General features: G+C 35.3%; 1 protein-coding gene and 1 long non-coding RNA gene across 10 annotated transcripts in view; one reads left to right on the top strand and one right to left on the bottom strand.

Moving 5' to 3' along the window:
- Window positions 1-22,500, bottom strand: part of igsf11 (immunoglobulin superfamily member 11) — a 230,107-nt gene that overhangs the window by 149,496 nt on the left and 58,111 nt on the right.
- Window positions 11,481-15,175, top strand: LOC147833795 (uncharacterized). The gene is made up of 4 exons (XR_015510023.1): window positions 11,481-12,948; window positions 13,450-13,557; window positions 13,806-14,119; window positions 14,720-15,175. It is a non-coding gene; the product is annotated as an uncharacterized LOC147833795 (long non-coding RNA).

Raw genomic sequence — 22,500 nt, 5'->3', positions numbered from 1 at the left:
GTCAGATGACTGCATTTTGGTTCGTTTCAACTAGTTCGGACCAAAGCCAGCAGTGAGGTGTGAAAACGACCCAAAGACGGCAGAAGATGCAACAATGTATCATTTATTACCCTTGATCCGAACCAAATGAAGCGAACTACAGATGTGAAAGCCCCCTTAAATGTCTTATTGCATAAGAATGCATAATAATATTTTTAAAAGCACTGATTTAAATCGCTCAGTGTAAATTTATTCACTGTGAAAGTAATTACCATATCGTCTGGAATTGTATTTATCATCTGAAATGTGCAGCCACTTATGTCCCGAAATGTCTCATATAATGCAATTTACATCGAACATCAAAGACTATTTGTAGTGCGTTTCTCACAAGCTGCTCGATTTGATTTATGAAAGTTTAACAGTTCAGTACTATTATAGAAGCCTTGCCTTTTATGCATCACTGATGTACAGTGTGTATCACATTAAGATTTGTTTTAGCTTTGATATAGCTGTGTATCCCAAATGCATGAAACATTTACACGCAGCTCTGTAAAGAAGAGGTCCTATTGTGTCATTGTTACAAGATGAATAATAATTTCAGGTGTTACATCACAGTGAGTCTGTGAAGCAAAGCCTGACTGTAAGCATGTCAAGCCTAAGTATTTAGGCACAAAAAAATTATAAAGTTTGTAACTTTAAGAAAGAAAAAAAAAGGGGGGGGGGGGGTGGTCAATATGTGTATATATACCGTATATATTAGGCTACCGTTTGTAGCGTAATATACAACACCAACCCAGACAACACGGCACTGAAACTATTACACATGTTCAAAAAAAGTAACTTTTGGGGACTTTTCAGGGTTAAAAGTTGTTGGAAGCAAGATGAAGGTCACATGATTCAATTCAAAGCACCAATAAATGCAAAAAAATACAAAATATAAAAGCCAAGATACAAAAAACTGCTCATTTACGGATATTTTTTATAGTGTAGATGGGACAGGAGGACACACACTCTGCAAATGAAGGGCCGGACGGGGCAGTCGAATTGGCATTGTATGGATGGATGGATGCAGGGCCAGCAGTGAGATGCTTGGAGGCAGAGAGAAAAAGACAGCAGATGGTCAGGATTACTCTGGACTAAAATACTCCCATGATTCTCTGAGGGAGAGCCGTCCAGAGAAACTCCATCTGTTAGAAATACCCATACAAGAGAGAGAGAGAGAGAGAGAGAGACATCCTGAGCCTCTGTTAATACTCTCTCTCTCTTTCTGTTTCTCTGTGAAATGAGCTTCTGTCACACACACACACACACACACACACACACACACACACACACACACACACACACACACACACACACACACACACACACACACACACACAAACACAAACACAGAGACTTGGTCAGTTCAGCATCAGACAGTAAACAGCCGGCGACACGAACAAACACACACGACATGTGAGATTACACGTGTTCTTCGGAGACGTAGATGAACTATAAACTGCCATCGTTTAGGACTTTTAGCGTGCGATTGTGTTGTTTAAACAGCGAATGCGCTTGTGTGTGTGAGTTTGCATACTTTGAAAATAAGCCTGCGCACTAACCGCCTGTAAATGATAGTAATTACGGCTGATAACTGCATGTGGTGTCTAAACAAACCTGCCCTCGTCTCATCAGCAGAGGCGGCTTTAAGCGCACATGCTAATATGAAAACACTGAGGAGAGAAAAGATGCTCTCCTAATGCTGATCAAGTCTGATGCTATAAAATCCTTAAACGGAAAAATAAATAGCATTTGATTTTATTTAAAGTTGAGTTGACTAGAAAAGTAACCGAAAAAAATTAGGCAGAATTAAATGTTTTATATAGAATTTTGTTGTTTATTATTTATATAAATAATTAAAAAAAAATTTGTTACAGTTAAAGTCAGAATTATTCGCCCCCTGTTTAATTTTCCCCCAATTTGGGTAAAAAAAAATGTCTCCATTCAAAGCAGTCAAAAATATATGGTGTGTGCCTTTTTGGATTTTGCGATTTGATATGCACAAAATGAGACTCGAAGTGCTTTTTGTGGGATGCTGGCTGTAATTGTGATAATTTTTTGTTGACAAAGACCTTACGTTTGAAACGTAGCCCCGCGGACGTTTCTGAAGACTGTGAAATACGTCCCAGGAGGTACGTATTCGAGCAGTTTTTGTTATTGCGAATCCGCGAGAGGCCACTGTGCACGCCTTTTTTTTTTAATGTCAATCGAAAAAAAAAAAAAAAAGACAGCTGTGAAACATAACCAGCTTTGTCTTTTTGTAGGAAACACACACATTTCTGTCATTAATTTCTATGACGTTTAACCGAGAAAAAAATGTAACATTATTATATTTTTGGAATTTTAAAGAAAGTCTTGGGGCTCTATTTTGACGGTCCATGCACAAAGCGCAGGGCGCAAACGCATTCAGGCCGTTTTAGAATCATCTTTAGCTATAAGGACGGGAAAATCCGCTTTGCGCCGTGGCGCATGGTCTAAAAGGGTTGAGCTTATTTTCTCAATGAGTTATAGGTGTGTTCTGAGAATAAACCAATCAGCGTCTCATCCCCCATTCCCTTTAAGAGTCAGTTGCTTCGCACCATAGCGCCTTTGCTATTTACATGACGACTTTGTAAGTGGAAAAACTGAACGCTTCACTAGAGAGAAAACAGTTAAACAGAGCATCTGCAGTGCGAGAATGAGAGATAAGCCTCCTCATTATCTACTTTCACTTTCGCTCTCGTGGATAGGGAAACGTGTTGTACACAGACATCAATTAGCCTGTAAATAATTAATTTTGTTTAAGCGCAAAGATCTGTTTCAAAACTATTTCTAAATTCAGTTCTAATTTCCAGCAAACGAATAAATGAACAATAATTACGAAGTGTGCTCAAAAACCTTATATCCTAATTAGAGGTGTGAACCTATACTGGTCTCACAGTTCAGTTCGGTAACGATTATCATGCCTTCGATTCGGTTCAATTCGATATTTCGGTGCATCACGGTGCATTGACGATGCTTTCCATATACAGTGTTATATTTTAGAGGAGAGGCTATAACAAGCTGTCTGTATAAGCACACAGAGACACAGCACCACACTGTCTCTCATTCAAACACAAACATAGACAGCACCAAAGAAACAAACACACACACGCACACACACACACACACACTTAAGCCCTCGCAACAGAGAGAGCTCACGAAGAGCGGAGCAGAAAAACGAAAAAAAAAAAAACGAAAAAAATAAGAACTTTTCCGACGGTCCCTTGCTGAGAGCTCCTCTCAGCGCGAGCTCTCCCGGCTAAACACATATTGCGAGGGCTTAAACGGAGCAGTGCTCGTAGTGTGGAGCGAAAAAAAAGAAAGACAGCTGTGAAACATAACCAGCTTTGTCTTTTTGTAGGAAACACACTTTAGATCTTTTTAGGGTGAGAGGTTTTTGAGTTATTGCCGTCTGTAACTGAATGTGTGTCAAGAATATCGAAAACAAAACCAACTGAACCGCGCTCTTTTCTGGCGCCCCACTGGATATACAGCGCCCTTAGCATTTGCCTATGGCCGGCCCTGAGTTGGCTGAGTGTTGTAAATACTCGCGCTCACCTCCCTCGCGACAGAGAGCATAGGAGATAAATGACGTCAGTACATAATAACCGGTTATGATTATTACTGAACCGATACCGAATTGTCCGTATCTGCATTGCGTTGCACCAAAGAAACAATTAATTTTGACACCCCTAATCCTAATACACGTGCTGTGCCCCATATGGTCTAAAACCTGACAGGTGGACAAATCTAAGCTTGTTTTTAATAAAACAAATATAAATATGGATATAATAAATAATACTGCTAATAATGATAACATTATACAAAAGCAAATTGAATAAACTGAAAAAGCCACCGAGATGAAGAAGGCATGAAGGCAGTGGTTTTTATATTTATGTAGGCTAGAAAATAATATGTTTTGTAATATTTTAATCCTTTATATTTATATCCTATATCTATCCTTATTATATCCTATATATATCCTTAATATTTTAATTCTTTTCATATGTAAAGATAATTGCGTATTGCTCTACATCTTGTGTGTATTAAGCAGTGTGTAAGTGAGGCGCAACTCTGTGCTGGACAATAGACCGGGTTTGTTTTGGTCTACTGAAAAATCTATTTTAGTGTCTCAAAATAACAACGCGCCAGCAATGCGCCTCAGAACGCCTCCCTTTTTAGACCAGAACACCTATGGGAGCACATATGAGCGCTAATGCATTTGTTATTTAAACAGCGTGGCGCAAGAAACTAGCAAACAACGATTGCATCGCGTCTTGCGCCGTATTGCACCGGGTGTATGATAGGGCCCTTAATGCTTTTAATTTGGATTGAATAAATGCAGTTTGTTTTTATGTAAAAAACATTGCGGTCAATATTTTTATGGTACATTCACAACAGATACAGATGAAGCATCAAGTACCAGGGATTTATATCTTAAGTCAATGCATAGGGGCGATTACAGGAAAGGTATGGAGAGCAGCAGCTCATTTGCATTAACAGAGATCCCCAAGAAATGCACTTAAACGGGCGTTTACAGCATGATATAAAGTGAATGATCTGAGGTATTTTGAGCTGACGCTTCACAGACTCAAATGAGCAAGAGCAAAATGACCAATGCTAATGGAGCAAGACATTTTTCACAGTATTTGTGATAATATTTGTTCTTCTGGAGAAAGTCTTGTTTGCTTTATTTCAGCTAGAATAAAAGCAGTTTTTAATTGTTTTAAACCCATTTTAAGCTCAATATTATTCACCCCTTCAGCAACATTAGTGTTGGATTGTCTCCAGAACAAACCACTGTTATATAATGACTTGCCTAATTACCCTAACTTTACCCTGATTACCCTAGTGAAGCCTTTAAATGCCACTTTAAGCTGTATAGAAGTGTCTTGAAGAGTATCTAGTCTAATATTATTTACCGTCATCATGGCAAAGACAAAAGAAATCAGCTATTAGAGATGAGTTATTAACACTATTATGAGTAGAAATGTGCTGAAGAAATCTGCTCTCCATTAATAAATGTTAAATAATTAAAATTTAACAGGACGGCTAATAATTCTGACTTCAGCTGTATATATCTGCACACCATATCAGCGCAGTCTCTAACCTGAATCGGCCTCTCTCTTCAAAACAAGACAAATATTGACAGATTTATCTTGCACTTCAATGCACGGCTAATTAAAACTTTCCCAACCACCCCAGTTCATCATACAATTATCAGCCAATGATCTGAACATCTCTCCCACGTGTTTAGGCTGGTTCTCCATCCAACACACACACACATACACACTCAAACACGTCCAGCTCAAACCTCTTGATTGGGCTATCGAGTGTTTCCCATCAGCTGTCTATAGAATAACCAGAGCTGTGAGCAACACAATTGGCCATTATTGATCACGCTTGTGTTACTGTGCAGTCAAACACGCCATCAAGTTAATTAGCACGTCAAAAAGTGTTCATCTCATATAACTCTCAACAATATCACGCAGAGTCCAACACTTTCTGTTGATAATAGATTTGTTCAGCTTCAAAGCTTTGAGTTTTGCAGTTTGGAAAAGGAATTAAAACATGTCTAGCTGTTGTATAAAACTGTAAAAGCTGCAGTCACAGTCCCTCTGAAACCAATAAAACCTGTGTGCTGCACTGCGCTGTGTGTGTGTGTGTGTGTGTGTGTGTGTGTTCCTGAAAATTTGGTTGTCTTAAATCTGCAAAACTATTCAATGCAACTCTATTACACTCCAGTACATATGGCTTTCTGCACTCACAGCATGCTGGTTGTTCAAACAACGTATTAAGGTAAGCTGAATGAACACAATTCTTGAGATTTTTTAATGACAACTTCATGGCTTTGTAGGGGTGTAACGATACACTCAGCTCACGATACAATGTGTATCACGATATAATGTTCACGATTCGATATGTATCACGATATTTGGAATAAAAATTGAAAATTAAACTGAAATGCAAATTTTATTTAAAAAAATTTTAATTACCAAGTGAACTATTTTTTATGTATTTCTTTTGTTTCAACTTGTTAAACTGAACCTTCTTTAAGAAAAAAAATTAAACAGGCCTGTCTCTGGAAAATAAAACAATTTAAAAACTTCTTATAAAATATTATTGAAATGATTCAATTCAATTGAATTTAACAGTAAGAGCTTAAGGCTTTGCTTGGTCACTTGCGTTTTTTGTGTGTGCAAAAAAAAAAATCCACATTTCCAGGTATTTAATTCATATTTAATTAAATTCATTTAGAGATATCTCTAATTACAATTGTGACTAGTCAAAACTCATTTAGAGATATCTGCAAATATTTTTCAATGGAAGTCAATGGAGGAATATGACTAGTCTTAATATATTTGCAGATATCTCCAATCTGATTTTGTACTAGTACAATTGTAATTGCAGATATCTCTAATTGTCATGCTGACTAGTCGAATTATAATTATGACTAGTCAAAATATAATTAGAGATATCTCTAAATTTATTTATTTCTAAGAACAAAGGTTTAAATGCTAAAACGGCTTGCCATACGCCCGCTTGCGTCTATCATAGTCCGCCCTCTTTAGTAACAGCTCACGGTCAGCTCACGTCATGTGTGATTTTGCGGCGGCCAATACATCATTATATGAAGACAGAATGATATTTTAGGGTGAATTGTACCTGATAAATACAGTATGTGACTCTTTCAACACCATTAGGAGGTATCCCAGTCGCTGTGCAAAGTATGTAAATCACTGTGAAGACTTTAAAACTTTGGCTATGTTTGACCCAGTATGCGTGTCAAAAAGCGGACGAGTCTAAAGCAATGACTGTACAACCCAAATGTTGCCAAACGTCTGATTTTAAGAGGATGGGCCATCCTCTATTTCAACTCCACTCATCTTGGTCTGCTAACGTTACTGCTGCTGCAATCTGAACTCAAGTGCGACAGCAGGTGGAACGTAGTTCACGTGCAAACAGCTCAACTAATAAGAGAAAACGGACGTCATATCGTAATCAAATCGTCATAACGCCACGATGCATATCGAGACATTTTTGCATGACGATAAATCGTTACACCCCTAATGCTTTGTGTTCAATCCACTTGTCAATCCACAATCCAAGCTTTTCTGAGTTCCTTCATGTTGTCCCAACACAAATCATATGTGTGGTAATAGATTGTTGAAGGTTTCAGATGCAATTTAGTAGGACAAAACATTAGAATATCTTAGTCCCATTATCTATTGTTGCTCTGAAAAAAATTGTAATAGGTTTATACAACCTCAGTGCAGAGCGTTACTAAATTATTAGCTTGTTCAAGATAATTACCATTTAAAAATGGTTACATTAAGCATTTTGGTGTAAATATGTGCACCTTATGTTGCTTACAGAGGACCCAACTAAAAACAGAGATGTGATATAAAATCCGCATGTGAAGATCTGCATTCATCTTTCTTTATGTCTAGCAGGTTTCCTAATAATCCCACAACCCTGAACACCGCATTACTGTTGTGCAAACCCCTCCGAATCCACCCTAAACTGCAATAAAGCCCCCTACGGCTAGATTTATGGATGTTTTCAATATATGCCTGACTATTTTTTGCTCATGCAGCTACAGGAACATAATGAGAGGGTGAAAGATGTATTCCAGCATCCTCAGCCATCATCTCCCTGTTTATTATCTGTAATTCAGCAGCAGGAGCTCGTCTCACATCAAATCTGCTGGCAGAGACCAAAACCAAAACCTCATCTGCTCATCATAATGAGCAATGAAAAGGAGGCCAAAACTGTATAGGATGGTATGAGTAATTATTATTTTTAGCTTTATTATTTGCACATATATATATATATATATATATATATATATATATATATATATATATATATATATATATATATATATATATATATATATTAATATAGATTTTATTTACGGAATATGTAACATTTATATACTAAGTAGAGAGTATAAATCACTATATTTGTGAAAATTTTATTACAAATACAGTACACACTCACCGGCCACTTTATTAGGTACACCTGTCCAACTCCTCGTTAACTCAAATTTCTAATCAGCCAATCACATGGCAGCAGCTCAATGCATTTCGGCATGTACATGGTCAAGACGATCTGCTGCAGTTCAAAGTGAGCATCAGAATGGGGAATAAAGGGGATTTAAGTGACTTTGAACGTGGCATGGCTGTTGCTAGACGGGCTGCTCTGGGTATTTCGGAAACTGCTGATCTACTGGGATTTTAATGCACAACCATCTCTAGCATTTACAGAGAATGCCCCGACAAAGAGGAAATATCCAGTAAGCGGCAGTTCTGTGGGCGCAAATGCCTTGTTGATGGTCAGAGGAGAATGGCCAGACTGGTTCCAGCTGATAGAAAGGCAACAGTAACTCAAATAAGCACTCGTTACAACCGAGCTCTGCAGAAGAGCATCTCTGAACACACAACACGGCCAACCTTGAGGCGGATGGGCTACAGCAGCAGAAGAGCACACCGGGTGCCGCTCCTGTCAGCTAAGAACAGGAAACTGAGGCTACAATTCACACAGACTCACCAAAACTGGACAATAGAAGATTGGAGAAACGCTGCTGCTCTGATGAGTCTCCATTTCTGCTGACACATTCGGATGCTCGGCTCACAATTTGGCCTCAACAACATGAAAGCATGGATCATCCTGCCTTGTATCAGCGGTTCAGGCTGGTGGTGGTGGTGTAATGGTGTGGGGGAGATTTTCTTTGGGTCCATTAGTACCAATTGAGCATCAACGCCACAGCCTACCTGAGTATTGCTGCTGACCATGTCCATCCCTTTATGAGCACAGTGTCTCCATCTTCTGATGGCTACTTCCAGCAGGATAACGCAGCATGTCATGAAGCTCAATCATCTCAGACTGGTTTCTTGAACATGACGATGAGTTCACTGTACTCAAATGGCCTCCACAGTCACTAAAGCTCAATCCAATAGAGCAGCTTTGGGATGTGGTGGAACGGGAGATTGCCACCATGGATGTGCAGCCGACAAATCTGTCATCATGTCAATATAGAGCAAAATCTGTGGGGAATATTTCCAGTACCTTGTTGAATCTCTGCCACAAAGGAGGTTCATTCCGCTGTGGCGACCCCGGATTAATAAAGGGACTAAGCTGACAAGAAAATTAATGAATATATGAATATATATATATATATATATATATATATATATATATATATATATATATATATATATATATATATATATATATATATAAAAACACACACTAGTTATTTATAAAATAGTTATAAATTATAAAATAGTTATTAATGAATAGATGTTTAAAAAAATTAAAAAGTTATGAAGTTATAAAATACTTTATAATTTTATATAATTATTAAATAATTTATCAAATTATTAAAGTTAATAATTTTTTAAATCTTTTTTTATTTTGATATAATTAATATTGATAATTTTTGTATTTATGCAATATATAACATTCATACATTAGTAGACAGTATAAATCATTAAATTTTCTGGATAATGCAATTCTTAAATACTTTCTAATAGTGAATAGTTTCAGAATAAAGTCAGAATTTTAATGGCACAAGCTAAAAGATTAGATTGTTTGCACCAATTGAAAAAATGTGACAAGGTGAAAACAGTCGCACTAAAAATACTCAAAACACTAAAACTAATATTATAAACGGATTACTTCCACTCTATATTCGGATTCGATAAGCCAAGTTCAAAGTGATTCAAATGGGTGATGCAAGTTCTATTTCTATAGTTACATAAAAGTTCCATTGTTACTTAGCAACAGTAAACAACAACCACCCTGCTCAGTAAACAACACAACTCCATTCCTCTCTATGTAGGAAATAAACAAACGCAGTATAAATATGTGTTTCCTCTATAGCAGAGAGATGAAGGGACATTTGAAGACATGCATTACTTGTCAAGGACCTGCAGAAAGCCTGTAAATGGCTTAAAAATGCAGGAGTGAGCACTGAAGAACACTTCCGTCTGATGGTAATGGTTCATGCCCCATGACTCTATACGTGGATGTGTTTCAGATGGAGAAGAGCAAGCATTTTATCAGACATCAAGCTGCGAGAAGGAAGAAGGCTGTGTTCCAAAACCTAGTGAACTGCCTACCTATACGCCCTCATCAGTGCGCAGCAGATGAAGGAATCTGCCTTCTAAGATTTCATGCATCCTTCAAGAAACAAAAAATGCGTCCAAAAATAGACATTTCTTCACTACTAGTGTCTGCATTAAACGTACAAAAGTGATATATGAAGAAAGCATATGCACAGTTGCAAGCAACTCAAAATATAGATGTAATACACTTCCGTCTATATTACAGGGCTTGAAATTGCGACCATTTTCGGTTGGGATGATAGACGATGGGCGCATCGCGATCCTCCGCCCCGCACCCGTTGCAAAAATACACACTCAGGCCCTGTTTACACTAATATGTCTTTGTTTTTAAATGGCATATTAGAACGACAACGATCCACATTCACAGTGGCGTGTAGCATTTCTGAGCAGCCCTCCTTCCTCACTAACGCTGAAAACGCACATCACGTGACCACACACACTCATCCACACACAGGCACAGACGCACACACATTGTCATGCGCTCGAGACAGCGATCAAGGCAGTCAGCGGGTCAGTAGACTGCTTCCATCTTTTACTTTCACACAAGTACTTGGTCATTTTAGCGAACACCTCAGATACTGCTGGCTGGTTCCTGTTGGTTGTGCGTCTTTTTTACCGACGCCATTATAACGACACAGATCACTGCCTATTCACGAGTCCCGCAGAAAAAGTGATTGACAGGTGGTAATTATGTGTGTATCTTGCCTTTATTCATTTACTGTATGATTTGTTTATGGGTAAAACAAAGACCATGCAGGTCAGGTAGTTTAAACGGTAGGCTACAAATAATTAATTCGTTATTAATTAATTAATTATTCATAATCGAAAATCGAATCGAGACTTTAGAATCGAAAATGTAATCGAATCGAGGATTTGGAGGATCGTGACACCCTTAATAGCCAATGTAGGCTGTGAAAGGTAAGATTACTGAAGATTACAAAATAAAAGCATGGATCACCTTCCCAAGGTCATTAAAAGAGAGAAATTACTTTACTTTTGCCAGAAGATTTAACAACTGAATTTAATTCTATTAAATTTTTATTAAATATTAGTACCAGAAACAAGACAAAAACTCTTTTATTTTGTAATGCAGTATGTTTTGACATCTGCAGTTGTCACCTATGGAGAATCCTCCAAATTTCTTTCACCTAGAATGCTGTCTTCCGAGGCAATGCCCTATGTAGACAGCAGGCAGCTCACTGGGGTTTGGAGCAAAGAATATTGTCAAGAAAAAGACTTGCTTCTTGGCAGCAGTCAAGGTGGGAACTACCCATGATCCATCTCTCCCTTTCTCTGTCTTTTTTTGTGCACGATCGCATACTGAACCGCCGCCAAATATTTCGCATACTGTATTTTTGCTCCTCGTGTCTCGCTTTACTGCTGTAACTACAGTGTGTTTGACCGTCTGCTCCGCTGCTCAAGTTAATTTCAGCCGCTGATTCACTTTAGCGAGAATTCCAGCCCATTACCACAGCAAACAATGGCTGCTAACAGTGCGCGGCTCCAAAAGCACGTCTGTTTCCATGGTTACGGCTGCACACTAGCGCAGACCCCCGCGCGCTCTGAACATGCCATACACTGACTGAACACAAATCAGTAGGTGCTGACTTCACCGCCGCTTTCTCTGATCTCAAAGCAGAGAAAACCATAAATTACAGATCTTCAATATCGCTGACGGTTCTCCAAGAATAAAGAGACAGCAAATGGATGTTTCTCCTGTGAAACCCAGGTGTGTTTTAGTGGAGAACTCAAGATCGTGTCAAACTGTGCTCAGATTTGCCAGAATAGCAAAAGTCAACAAGCTCAATCAATTCACTCAAGGGCAAACTGCTTTCAAGATCTACACATTTGGAAGCTCTAGATTTGTCAAGATACCAGAGTCTGTATTTAGAGGTTTTTAATCTCATGGTAAATTTCCAAGACTTTTCAAAACCTTTCTGATTACTGCCAAAATTGCCTAACTTACTAAAGTTTCCAGTCAAAAGTCATTAAGCTCAATTAATTATTTCAAGCTCTAGATTTGGAAGCTCTAGATTTGGCAAGATACCAGAGTCTGCGTTAGGTCTATAATCTAGTGGCAAATTTCCAAACAAAATTTTCAAACTGTGTTCAGACATGCCAAAATATTGAAAGACCAAGTCAACAATCTCCATCAATTCAATTAAGAGCAAAGTTCTACATATTTCACAACTCCCGGTTTTCCAAAATACTTAATTCTAAAGTCAACAGTCACAATGAATTTCTTCAAACTCTAGATTTGGAAGCTCTAGAATTTTCAAGATACCAGAATCTGCATTCAGAGGTCTATAACTTAATGGTAAATATCCAAGAGTTTAGAAAGCTGGCAAATCTAAGCAATATTTGAACAGTTTGTAGAATCACCAACTTACTAAAGCCTGCTATTAAAAGTCAACAAATTCAGTGAATTAATTCTAGACTAAATTATTTTTAAATTCTACACATTTTATAATCCCAGGTTTGCCAAGTCTGCAATTAAAAGTCTCTCCAAATGGGCTCAAATAAATAAAACTCGCCAATTATTTTAAGGCTAAATCATGTTCAAAATTACTTTTAAAAAGCTCTAGATTTGGCAAGATACCAGAGTCTGCATTCAGAGGTCTATAATCTTATGACACATCTTAAAGTTTTCAAAGCTTTCCAAATATTGCCAAGATCTGCCAACTTACTAATGTCTGCAACCAAAAGTCAACAAGCTCAATCAATTCACTCAAGGGCAAACTGCTTTCAAGTTCTACACATTTTACAACTCTAGGTTTTCCAAAATAACAAAGTCAAAAGTCAACAATCGTAATGAATTTCTTCAAGCTCTAGATTTATCAAGATACCAGAGTCTGCATTCAGAGGTCTATAATCTAGTGGCAAATTTCCAAACTGTGTTCAGACATGCTAGAATAGCGAAAGACAAAGTCAACAATTCTCCATCAATTCAATTCAAGAGCAAATTGCATAGTTCTACACATTTTACAACTCCCGGTTTTCCAAAATACTTAAGTCTAAAGTCAACAGTCACAATGAATTTCTTCAAACTCTAGATTTGGAAGCTCTAGAATTTTCAAGATCCCAGAATCTGCATTCAGATGTCTATAATTTAATGGTCAATATCCAAGAGTTTAGAAAGCTGGCAAATCAAAGCAATATTTGAACAGTTTGTAGAATCACCAACTTACTGAAGCCTGCAATTAAAAGTCAACAAATTCAGTGAATTAATTCTAGACTAAATTACTTTTAAATTCAACACATTTTATAATGCCAGGTTTGCCAAGTTTGCAATTAAAAGTCTCTCCAAATGGGCTCAAATAAATAAAACTCACCAATTATTTTAAGGCCAAATCATGTTCAAAATTACTTTTAAAAAGCTCTAGCATTGGCGAGATACCGGAGTCTGCATTCAGAGGTCTATAATCTAATGACACATCTAAAAGTTCTCAAAGCTTTCCAAAAAATTGCCAAGATCTGCCAACTTACTAATGTCTGCAACCAAAAGTCAACAAGCTCAACCAATTCACTCAAGGGCAAACTGCTTTCAAGTTCTACACATTTTACAACTCTAGGTTTCCAAAATACCAAAGTCAAAAGTCAACAATCGTAATGAATTTCTTCAAGCTCTAGATTTGTCAAGATACCAGAGTCTGTATTTAGAGGTCTATAATCTCATAGTAAATTTCCAAGACTTTTCAAAACCTTTCTGATTACTGCCCAAATTGCCTAACTTACTAAAGTTTCCAGTCAAAAGTCATTAAGCTCAATTAATTATTTCAAGCTCTAGATTTGGGCGCTCTAGATTTGGCAAGATTTCAGAGTCTGCATTCAGAGCTCTATAATCTAGTGGCAAATTTCCAAACTAAATTTTCAAACTGTGTTCAGACATGCCAGAATATTGAAAGACCAAGTCAACAATCTCCATCAATTCAATTAAGAGCATAGTTCTACACATTTTACAACTCCCGGTTTTCCAAAATACTTAATTCTAAAGTCAACAGTCACAATGAATTTCTTCAAACTCTAGATTTGGAAGCTCTAGAATTGTCAAGATCCCAGAATCTGCATTCAGAGGTCTATAACTTAATGGTAAATATCCAAGAGTTTAGAAAGCTGGCAAGTCTAAGCAATATTTGAACAGTTTGTAGAATCACCAACTTACTGAAGCCTGCAATTAAAATTCAACAAATTCAGTGAATTAATTCTAGACTAAATTATTTTTAAATTCTACACATTTTATAATCCCAGGTTTGCCAAGTCTGCAATTAAAAGTCTCTCTAAATGGGCTCAAATAAATAAACCTCACTAATTATTTTAAGGCTAAATCGTATTCTAAAATTACTTTTAAAAAGCTCTAGAATTAGCAAGATACCGGAGTCTGCATTCAGAGGTCTATAATCTTATGGTAAATATCCAAGACCTTATAAAGCTGGCAAATCTAAGCAATATTTGCAAAGTTTGACTATTCCAATTATTGCTAAGATCTGCCAACTTACCAAAGTCTGCATTCAAAAGTCAACAATCTAAAGGAGTTCATTCAAGAGCTAATTGCTTTCAAGTTCTAGACATTTTATAAACCCAGATTTGCAAAGTCTGCAGTCACAGTCAGTAATCTCCAAATGGGCCCAAATAAAGCTCAGTAATTCTTTTAAGACCAAATCATACTCAAAATTAGTTTTCAAAAGCTCTAGATTTGGCGAGATACCAGAGTCTGCCAACTTACTAATGTCTGCAACCAAAAGTCAACAAGCTCAATCAATTCATCCAAGACCAATTTGCTTTCAAGATCTACACATTTACCAACTCTAGGTTTCCCAAAATACCAAGGTCAATCAACCAATCGTAATGAATGTTTTCCAGCGCTAGAATCTTTAGATTTGTCAAGATACCAGACTCTGCTTTCAAAAATCTATAACATAATGGTAAACTTTCAAGACTTTTCAAAACCTTCCCAATTATTGCCAAGATCTGCCAACTTACTAAAGTCTGCAATCAAAAGTGAATTAATTTGATGACCAAATTACTTATTTAAGATGTTTTATAAACTCCAGATTTGCCAAAACACCAAAATGTATTGACCAGGCTCAAATGGCCTCAAATGTTGCTCAGCAATTTCGTCAAGGCCAGATTGTCTTCAAGTTACAAGTTACAATTTTTTTTTTTTACCATCTCTAAATTTGCCAAGATAGCAAAATCTAAATGTCTGCATTCAGATGTATATATAATCTCATTGTGAACTTCTAAGGTCTCAAACCTTTCCAAACATTGACTAGATTTGCCACATTATTAAAGTCAAAATTCACCAATCTCAACTTTTAAGACTAAATAGCTTTTAAGTTCTACACATTTCAAAACTCTGGGTTTGACAAAATACCCTACCAACTGCGCTTCTTTTGTTGTGATCGGCCCCTAAAGCAGGTCGCACACCAGAAGCGCCGCTCGGCGCCGCGACACGGCGCGCACATGACAGTTTAAAGTATCACACACCAGACGCGCACATTCGAAGGATATTTAACATGAAACTAATCAGATGGCGCTCTGTGGCGCGGCTGAAAAATTAACTGCGTCCTGAGCCGTCGCCGGGCGCCGCCGACAGCCGCCGACTTGCGGTGCCGGTGTGTGTATCCTGATAGAAACCTATGATTAGAATTCTAAAATACATGGCGCTGCGTGGTGCTGTGTGGCGCGCCGCCGAGCGGCACTTCTGGTGTGCGACCTGCTTAAGTCTGTAGTCAAATGTCCACAAAGTATGTTCAAGTAACACAATGAGGTTCTAACTCCCTTTAGCCAATATTAGAATAAATATTTATCAAATAAAAAAAATTCTAAAAGAAAAAATATTGTCTACAACAAATGTGTCTACATCTTGAATAGCCTGACAGAGAAAAAACAGCAAATTTTAGTTTTTAGTTAAACTATTCCTATTAAACAGTAGTTTCCACACTGGGGATCACCAAAAACAAAAGAAAAAAACAGACGTTTTTACCATTTTAATAATCGTAAAAAGTGTTTTTAATAACAGCAACTTGAAAACCCTAAAGTAAATACCTTATAGACAGAATTTCTGTCTTTCTACAAGCAGATGTACATTTTGTGACCTACTGTCAGAAAGTGAATTAGCATTTTCATTTAGACTGTCTGCAGTTTTTGTTCAGACCATTGACTGGATTACACGAAAGCAATTAGACTGAAATTAGACTGAGCTTTGATGCACTGATGAAAAATAAAATGAATAAATTAAAAAAAAAATTAATTTAAGAAATAAAATTTAAAAAGTAAAAAAAAAAATAGTCAAAATTATATTTGAATTTATCTGATCTGATTTATCTTCGTATATTATATTGGTAAGTCAACCAACCAAATGTGTGCTTATGTAAAACCTGGCCATCATGGTTATTGTTAATTTTGCTGTTGCAATCATTAAAAATCCAACAACTACTGAGACACAACAGGCACAACGTCATAAGACGTTATTGTTAGGTTAGATTTAGGTCGCGACATCAGGTGACCAAAAATCAATGTCTACACTGTAAAAAATGATTTGTTGTTTTGACTTAAAAAGTAAGTTACCCGGTTGCCTTAAAATTGTGAGTTTATTGTATTTATAAATGTAAGTTATAATAACTTGAGTGATTTTGTTGTTTCAACTAATTTTTGTGAACAACTAACTATTTTGTGTTGTATCAACTTCTTCAAGCAGTTTAAGTTGACTTACAAATGTAAGTACACTTAACTTTAGTGTAAAATTATTGAGTGAACTAACTTTCTTAAGTCAACTTAATCCATTTGATTGCTTGAAGAAGTGGATACAACCTCATTCCAAGTTATATCAACAAACGATTTGTCAACTCAACTAAAAATTGTTTGTTGAAACAAAAACCTGAAAAAGTTACCTGGTTGCCTTAAAATTATGAGTTAAATCAACTAAATAAAGTTTGTTGTAACAACTAACTAAGACATTTGCACAACTGACTTACAATTACGAGTTAAATCAACTAAACAATGTTTGTTGTAACAATTAACAAAGTTTACACAGTTGATTTACAATTAAGAGTTGAATGAATTCAACATGAGTTAGCATGACAGATGCATTTTAAAAAGAAACAGAACGTCAGCACAAATAAACTGTAATAACATTTATTATAACTTCAAGAAAACAATTTCATTCAAATAGATGTAAAGTTATCAACTCAATAAATTCATATTAAAACTCCCTAAAGCAACACATCTGAAAAAAAAATCACGCCAAAAGTTATAAATCAATCGTTATAAATAATTTCTCAAACAGCATTAAAATTAGGCCTTTGGAATGTTTCTTCATCTATTCAACATTTTAACGGCTTACATCAATTCATAACATTTTATAATGAAAAGTGTGTTTACAACTGATGTTGATCTCCCATGCTGAAACTGATATTCTATGCCCTGTAAAACTCACAGAGTACGAAACAAACTCTTAAGTGTTTAGTGGATTTTTGCTTACCCCGGCGTCTAAGGACAATGTTATTTTAATGTCCATAACAATGTTGTTATTTGATTGATTTTAGGTTGTGTTGAAAAGTGACCAAAATCCAACGTCAAGCCAACATATTAAACCAACATCATATTAACGTCAAATACTGAGATTTGTTCATCATGTGTGGTAACCAACATCTGATCAACGTCTGATAGACGTCGTAGTAGAACGCCAAGCTGTAACATCACTAAACATTGATATTTGCTTGATTTTAGGTTGTACGTTGACCACTGACATGAGCCTGACGTTGGGTTCTGACGTCAATTTATTTCAACACAAAATGCAACGTCCCCACAACGTTGGGGTACAACATCAATCTGACATTAGGTTGCCATCTTGTGCCTGCTGGGGATGTATGAAAGAGCTACTTTTGAGCAATAAATCTGAACTACCGTAAATAACTGTACACTGCTTGTCTGTTGGAGGACTGTCACCCTGTTAATCGTTTAACATGTGGGACACGTTAGTTAAAGCATCTGATGTGAAACAGATCAATACCTGTTCTCTAAGCAGTAGCTCTGCTCCTCATGGCTCACTGCCCCAAATCAAACCTCAATTTATTTTGTTAATGCATGGACCATGGGACAGATCTCCCTGTCAGTCATTTCAAATGCGTGTGTTACACCGAGAGTGCTACATGAGAATAATATCTGCATTCATCCTCTGGACTCACAGTTTCACAATTTAATCAATGAAGCCGCAAGGGCAACACACCTCTCCCTGACCGACGCTGTTTCAGTTTCTGCTGTGTAAAAATAAAATAAAATACTATTTAAACAGATAAACTAACATACGCACATAGTAAATAGAATGAAAAAAATGTCAACATTAGAAATTATTTATGTCATCAAATCATAGTTACAAAAAAAAAAAAAAATGAAAATACTTATAAAAATTTTTGGAAATAAAAAAATAAAAAAATATTAAAACTACTCATGAAAGTAAAATATCTGAACAAAATAAAAGCTAATCAAACTTTAGATAATATAAGATAAACAAAAAATATATTATAAAATAAAAAATACAAAGAAAATGCAAAAACACATTAAAATGTATTAAAACAAATTAGAAACGATATGTATTATGTATTAAAAACAAATTAGACAAAAATGACAATAAAAACAAAATCCATGGTTATAAAATACGTATTTGTAAAAAAAAAATATGAAAATCAATTAAAGCAAATATTAACAACAGTAAAAAAATAAATAAAACAATATTTTAAAAACCAAAATAAAATATGTAAACAAATATGTGAATAAAAATAAAGGCAATAAAAATGTGTGTATGTGTTTATAAATGTGTAAAAATATGTAAATAAAATAAAAACTAAAAGCTAAAAAAATATACATATATTTTATAAAATAAAATAAAACATTGTAACACAGTTCGGTGTCTCTGTATATTGGGGTCAGTTTGTTTTAAAAATAAAATAAAATAAAAAATAAATAAAATAAAATAAAAAATAAAGATTCAAATAAAATAAAATGTTGCATCACAGTTTAGTGTCTCTGAAATTTAAGGTCGGTTTGTTTAAAAAAAACAAATAATAAAATAAAATAAAAGAAAATAAAATAAAATAAAATAAAATAAAATAAAATAAAATAAAATAAAATAAATAAAATAAAATAAAATAAAATAAAATAAAATAAAATAAAATAAAATTAAATTAAATAAACAAAATAAAGTAAAATAAAATAAAATGTTGCATCACAGGTCAGTGTCTGTTGTTTGGGGTCAGTTTGTTTTAAGAAAAATTAGTAATAAAATAAAATAAAATAAAATAAAACATATTACAGTTTAGTGTCTCTGTAGTTTGAGGTCAATTTGTTTTAATTGATTATAAAAAATAAAATAAAATTGTATAAATTAAAATAAAATAAAATAAAACATATCACGGTTTAGTGTCTCTGTAGTTTTGGGTCAGTTTGTTTTAATTAAAAAGTAAAAATAAAACAAAATAAAATAATAAACTATTTGCATCACAGTTTAGTGTATATAGCTTCAGTTTGTTTTAATAAAATAAAATAAAATAAAATAAAATAAAATAAAATAAAATAAAATAAAATAAAATAAAATAAAATAAAATTAAATTAAATTAAATTAAATATATCACGGTTTAGTGTCTCTGTAGTTTGAGGTCAGTTGTTTTTAATTAAAAAAATACAAATAAAATATAAAATAAAAAAATAAATACATAAAATTTAATAAAATAAAAAAATATAAAATAAAACAAAATAAAATAAATTAAAATGTTGCATCACAATTCGGTGTCTCTGTAGTTTTGTGTCCATTTGTTTTAGTCTGAAAAGAACGAATCAAAGGTTCCTGAAGTGTCGCATCCATCAGTCTTGTGGCCATTCTGGAGCAAACACTGGACCTTCAATCACTATAAACAGCCTGACATCTCAAACCATCCGCTGTACGAGACTGAGACTCCATTATTGATTTCTGTGTGCTGAATGCCATGAAGCGATAGATGGACACCACATGTTACACAAACAGACGGTTTAGACACTAATCAACAATGACGAGACACTAATGCAACACATTTAACACTATATATTAGGGCTGTAGAATAAATCGCTTCAGCATCGGTATCACAACAGGTTTAGTTGAACAGAAGCCATACTGTAGTGAAGCATTGTATTTAAAAAGGCAACATCTGCCTGCGCTTTAAAGGCATCTGACTATCTCAACATCTGAAGAGTTGAACACATTCAGGCTCAAGAAACTGAATTAATCAGATCCGTCTGTCTGTCTGTCTGTCCATTTTGCAATCTTTTCATCCATCATTTAACTCTCACATTTTGCTATCAGTTCATCTATCTATTTATCCATGTATCCATTTGGCAATCTTTCCATTCATCCATCCATCCATCCTGCCATCTTTCTATCCATCTATCCATCATTTAACTCCCTCACATCCTGCCATCTTTTCATCCATCTATTCATTCTTCTGTCCATCTATCTATTTATCTATGTATCCATTTTGCAATCTTTCCATCCATCCATACATCCATCCAACCATCCATCTTGCCATCTTTTCATCCATCTATCCATCATTTAACTCTCTCACATTTTGCCATCTTTCCATCTATCCATCAATATGTCCATCTATCTATTTATCTATATATACATCTTGCCATCTTTCCATCCATCCATCCATCCATCTTGCTTTCCATCCATCCATCCATCCATCCATCCATCCATCCATCCATCCATCCATCCATCCATCCGCCTATCTATCTATCTATCTATCTATCTATCTATCTATCTATCTATCTATCTATCTATCTATCTATCTATCTATCTATCTATCTATCTATCTATCTATCTATCTATCTGTCTGTCTGTCTGTCTGTCTGTCTGTCTGTCTGTCTGTCTGTCTGTCTGTCTGTCTATCTATCTATCTATCCTTTAATCATTTATTTCTCCATTCATTCATCTATCCATCCATGATTTAACTCACCATTTGCCATCTTTCCATCTGTCCATCTATCCATTCATCTGCCCATCTATTTATTTATCTATATATCTATTTTGCCATCTTCCAATCCATCTGTCTATCCATCCATCCATCCATCCATCCATCCATCCATCCATCCTATAACTCTCTATTTTTCTATTCATTAATCTATCCATTCATAATCCATCCAATCATATCAATTAATTATCCTTTTCTCTATCTGTCCGTCCATCTATATATCTAATTACTTTGCCTCCATCCATCCCCCATCTAGCCATCCATCCATCCATCCACCCATACTTTCCATCTATCCACCTATCTCTCAATCCATGCATGTATCTAACCATCAATTCATCCATCCATCATTTAACCATCCATTTTTCCATTTTCCATTCATCCATCCATTCATCCATCTATCCATTTGCTATCAGTCCATCTATTTATCTATATATCTATCTATCTTTTATCAATCAATCCATCTATCCATCTAGTCATCCATCCATCCATCCATCCATCCATCCATCCATCCATCCATCCATCCATCCATCCATCCATCCATCCATCCATCCATCCATCCATCTATCTATCTATCTATCTATCTATCTATCTATCTATCTATCTATCTATGCATGAAAAACTGCTTGTAATTAGTTTATTATTTTTATGTATGATTGCAACTAATCTGAATTAATGAGCACCTTCCAATGGCAGAAATATAAATGATTGCAATGTCAGATTTTTCTGATATCATGCAGCCCCACATATTTCACGTTTTGCTCCTCTTTAAAAGTACAAGGCATGCCATTTTTACACTTAAAACCATTAATTTTGTAATGCAGAAAAAAAATGTAATTACTATGCACACATTTAAGCAAGTATTCCCTCATGAATATAGATTTTTTTTTAAATCTCCTGAGACGTAACCTAGATAATACCATAAAGATCATTAATCATTAAAAGTACCTTTCAGAATGGCTCATGCAAGCTTAATTTAGACATACGTTTCAATATGCACATTACATTCAATGTCAGTTAGACTGAAACTAAAGCAGTCAGGAGAAGAGCGCGCAGTTTGTGTAGTTTCAGACACATGCAGTTGAAGTCAAAATTATTTGCCGTCCTGTGCATTTAGTTTTCTTTTCAAATATTTCACAAATGATGTTTAGCAGAGCAAGAAGACTTTCACATTATGTCTGATAATACTTGTTCTATTGGATAAAGTCTTCTATGTTTTATTTCGGCTAGAATAAAAGCAGTTTAAAATTTTTTATACCCATTTCAAGCTCAATATTATTCGCCCCCTTAAGTAATATTAGTGTTGGATTGTCTCCAGAACAAAC

The sequence above is a fragment of the Danio rerio genome, chromosome 15 (assembly GCF_052040795.2).
Source record: "Danio rerio strain M-AB ecotype USA chromosome 15, GRCz13ab, whole genome shotgun sequence".
Classification (NCBI taxonomy): Eukaryota; Metazoa; Chordata; class Actinopteri; order Cypriniformes; family Danionidae; genus Danio; species Danio rerio.
Note: the sequence above shows the minus strand (reverse complement) of the source record. Positions and strands in the feature narration are given on the sequence as shown.